Raw genomic sequence first — 5,013 nt, forward strand, 5'->3', positions numbered from 1 at the left:
ATATCAACATAAATTGGATTTATACCTGATATTATATTAAAAATAATATCATGGAGTTCACAAACACAAGACCAGGCAAGACTTGATAATTTCAACTAACAAAGTTACAGTGATCCACTTTTAGATTTAGAAAGTTCATTACTTACATAGACAGCTATAGAGAATGAGCCAAATGTACCAGTACAGTAAAAAAAAGATGACATTGAAAATAAAAAGAGCTGAATCACCACAGTGCAATTTTTGAAATATCCTGCTGCTGAGGAACCAAATCTAGTGTACATCAACGTGACTTTATATTCTGCAGGTCTTTGCTGAGGGTGTGAGGCAAAGCTCCATAACTCATCTGACCCAAGAGTTAATGAGAACAGGCTCATAATAACCTTCCAGGGGAGATAAAATGAGTGGACAATGGCCTTATGAAGCTCCTTAAAGGTCTCCCACATTCTCATGTACCCAGAAGATCACAAGGAGTATTGCCAAGGCTAAGATAAGCCATGGTTCAAATCTCTGCCTGTATGAATACATGCAGGGTCATCAAGGTAACATGAAACATTCATTCCCTTAAAACTTTATTCTGCATGAAAAATACAAAAGGCAGGAAAGATATACAGATTACTTATAAACTTATGAAAAAATGTTCCACATCATATGACATCAAAGAGATACAAACGAGATACCACTACACACCTATCAGGATGACCAAAATCTTGAACACCAATAATGCCAAATGCTCACAAGGATGTGCAGCAACAAGAATTCTTATTTATTGCTTGTGAGAATATAAAATTTAGCTTAAACAATTTGAGCAACAAAATAAAGCAGATTATAGCCCAAAACAAAAGAAATATTCATGAGTTCACATTGATATAAATAAATAATTGAATAAGGGAGGCACACAAGAAAGATCTCCTATAAAAATAATGTTGATATTCCACATTAAAGTTAGTGGAACACAACTCCACACTCCTTAAATGTGGACTACACATGGTGAATTCCTTCCAGAGGGTGCTGTTTGGAAAGGGGTGAGAGGGAGCAGCTTGACCCTGTAGAAACTTGACAAACAGTATTTCAGCCACATGATGAAGATTAACATCAACAGTCATAAATCCTGTTGATAATGTGTACCACAGATATGATTTAATGAAAGTAGCACTTAAATTTTGTGATCTTTATCCCCAACCAGGTCAAAAAACAATCAAAAAAAAAAAACATAAAAATACTATGAGCCCAATGTAATCATTAGAAAAACATTAGACAAACACCAACAGAGAGTATCCTATAATATACTTTATCAGTACTTCTCAAAAATGTCAAGATCTCTAAAAAACTAGAATAGTTTGAAAAACTGTCATAGCCAAGAGGAACCTAAGATGACAAATAAATATAACATAGTATTCTGGAATAAGAATATGGCATTAGGTAAAAATTAAAGAAAACAATAAACTATAAACTTCAGTTAATAATTAAAAAAAAGAAACATAACAAGAAGAGAAAGAAGAGCCATGAAAAACAGGACTAATATGATTAATTTTCACCTACACTGAGAAATATCATTCTCTGTAGACTTGTCATTATATCTTGTTAGTTCACAATCTTTTTGGAGATATGATTTGTGTCCTTTTTTGATTCCTCAATGATTGACATATATGAAATCTTTAAAATATTTTCTAAATGAAATCATTATTCTATAACAGTATAACTGGATTCTGCTGTTAAAGAGGAAGTTATTGGCTTTCCTCATACCTTCCATTTGATGTTGACATTTGTGGATTTTTAAATGTTCAATATACACTTTAAAGCAGATAACTACTACCATCTGGTGGCAACTACTTGAATTACAGACAGCAACCTCAGAATTAACTCTGTGTTCTTTGATGCCAGTAGTTCTCACTTTTAGGGGTCAGGAAATCAGGCTAGTGAAGAGATCAGTAGCAAATAATGTGGTTTTAAAAATACTTAAAAGGTAAAAAGTAACATTATTTTTTAAGAAAACATTATGGGTGTATTCAGTGGTAAGTCTATTCTCATGTTTTACTCACAATCTCAAATATTTTTTGAAGAAATTTTTTAGATGATGAACACTATTATTGTCATATTTTTCCACTGAATTAGCTTTTTAATCATTGTAAAATGTCCTTTTTTATGTATAACAATTATTGTTGCTTTAACTTCTATATTGATATTAATATATCTACATCATTTCTTTTTATCATATGCATGTTAAATCTTTTCTCCCTTTTAATTTCAATTTATCTTTGTCCTTATATTTAAAGTTTGAGACTATTTTGCATCTCCTCTACTCGCTCTGCTTTTTATGTGCCAGGCTGTCTCCTGTAGGTAGACACACCTATCTTCTCCGAGGGCTTTCAAGACCATTTATCTCTTGTCTCCAATAATATATGGCATCACGCTGTCCTGGTTCGGTCTTAAGCTGTGCCAGCCAAGATGTTTATTCCTTGTGCAAACAGGATGTTCTTTTTGTAGTGCCAATTGCTCTCTGCCTGTCCTTTCTGCTTGTGACCTTGAAGGGAAAGCATCGAACAAAATCACATTCTAGGAATTCAGTGACTATAGCCTAAAATGCCGCAGATAAGATGTAGATGGACAATGTACAGTTTATGCTATGAAATCCCAAGTAGTAAATAAATTATTATTTACACTTTCCTGTATACACTACAAAGTTATCAATGATAGTTAAAAATATAAAGACCCGTGTAAGTTTCATTATGAGGATTTATAGCCAATTCAGTTGTCTTAAAAGTTGTGCTATAAAAACATATTGTCCTTTGCTGTCCCAAAAACATTTGAAAGAAATAATACAGTTTTTAAGACTGAGGAAAAAAATTAGTATTTAAGGGTAGTAAAATAGATGATAAAGAAACATAAGTAGCAATGCCACCAGTATCAAATTAATCATAATAGATTTTACAGACCTAAGATCTATATTATTTCAATACAAGTGTCAAAGAGTCACAGCATTGTGATTAATAACAATGTTGCCCCTTAAATATTATAAATATGAAGCTAGCCAGGTACAGCCATTTGATGATACAGAACACACACACAAATCACTTATGAACCCTAAAGAGAAAGAGATTGTGCTTGGACACCGCAAATAATCATCGTGTATACCAATAAATAAATACATAAGTGCTTTACCTCTGGGCCCTGTTTAGAAGTCTTCATAATAAATCATTGTACCTTTTATAGACTCAAAAATATTGTAAGGATTTTTAAAACCATGTTGTAGATATTGAAAGACCCCTTCATAAAATATATGCTTAATGCCTTGCTTACTCTAAAAGTGGTCCTTGAGGCGGTCCTATTTGTAAGAATCTCTTCTTAGACATTAGGCAACTTGTGTAAGAATGGGATCATAGAGGGAAAATACACCTAACTGAGTAAGCTATAATTAAACAGAACAAATGGAAACTTCCCTTATACTGAGAGAAATGACAGATATACACAATGATTCTGTTGCTCAAATTACTGAAGAGCGCCAATTCCAATTTTGGCAAAAGGATAGCTTGAGCAAAAAATTCTAGTTTCCATAGCCTTCCAAGTTTCTTTCTAGGATAATGCCCTAATAATGCAATGTAAAATTATAAAAAAAAAACTATGATGATAGAAAATTACTTAGAAAATTTACTACCAGTTTACCCTATCTGAAGATATAATCTGATTATAATAATCAGAGAATTATTATAATTAAGTGACAACTGTAACAGAGAATAGATTTCAATAGATGGTGACCAATATGAAAGGGAAATTTTGTGGGCATTACATCTCTTGCTCCCTTCCTCCCTTCCTCTCCCCCCTTCTCTCATTCTCTTTCTCTACCTATGTATCTGCTAGTAATGACTATACTTTTTTAATGAAAGTTTTAAAGACTATTTTATATTCAAAAAACATTATAAGGACGAATATTAATAAAAGCCTGAAATAGACATTTTAAATTGTCTCAGCAAAACATTGCAAGGTTGGGTGGTGTGTTGAAATTACTACAAATCATATTATATAATGTTTAGTAGACTAAAAGAAAAAAATCAGATCTCTATTTGTTAATGTGGAAGAAAAACGGAATTTTTTAAGTAAAAGAGCTGAGAACAAAAGATTCATTTTTGTAAAAGCAAATAAACAAAATCCCCATATGTGCATATAATTTTGTATGGATACAAGATGAAAGGGAGTATAAAGGCCATTAACATTGGTTTAATTCTGAGTAGATAAAGGAAGAAATTAATTAATGACAGATCATTTATTATTTATACTCATATTATTTTACTCAGAGTGATCATATTTTTTTAAATATTTAAATAAGAAAAATATTAATTAACTAGTGAAATATGCCATTATGAAACTATCAATCACTTTTCCAATTCTTTTAAAGAGAGACTTGGTTGAACATATTCAGGTTTTGGATGGTTATAAACATTGGGGCTAAAGGGAGCTCAGAAAGATTTGCCCAATATCTAATTTCAAATTTATTCCCCCTTGGGGCATTTGCCAGTTATCATATACTATTTAATAGGCTACAAGTGTGAAAAGTAGATGGTAGCTTAGAGCTTGAGAAATCAGGCAGGGAAATTGGTCATTTTATGAGGTTGATGAGACAAAAAAATGTTTCAGAGTGAACAAGGAGGATTTTGGGTAAACACTTCAGGTATTCATCTGAAGACTTGAAGAGTTTCAACCTAGAATAATGGGTGAAGAGAAATAGACCGTTCAATACTCGTAGCAACATATAGGCAATAATACCTTAAAGTTTAAGGTTATTCACCCCTAATCTAGCCCACGAGGAACTAGAAGTGTTTTTTTAATGTAATAAAGAGCACCTATATAAACCTAGAGCAAACATCATGACTTCCATCCTGAGTCATGAGATTAGAAAAGATTACATTAAATCACTACTTTTAGTATAATAAGATAAGAAAAAAAAAGTCATGAAGATTAAAAATGCAGAAATAAAATGCTTTATTTGGTGAAAGCATGTACATGTATCCAAAAAATTTA

Source organism: Saccopteryx bilineata, chromosome 5 (assembly GCF_036850765.1).
Source record: "Saccopteryx bilineata isolate mSacBil1 chromosome 5, mSacBil1_pri_phased_curated, whole genome shotgun sequence".
NCBI classification, from domain to species: domain Eukaryota; kingdom Metazoa; phylum Chordata; class Mammalia; order Chiroptera; family Emballonuridae; genus Saccopteryx; species Saccopteryx bilineata.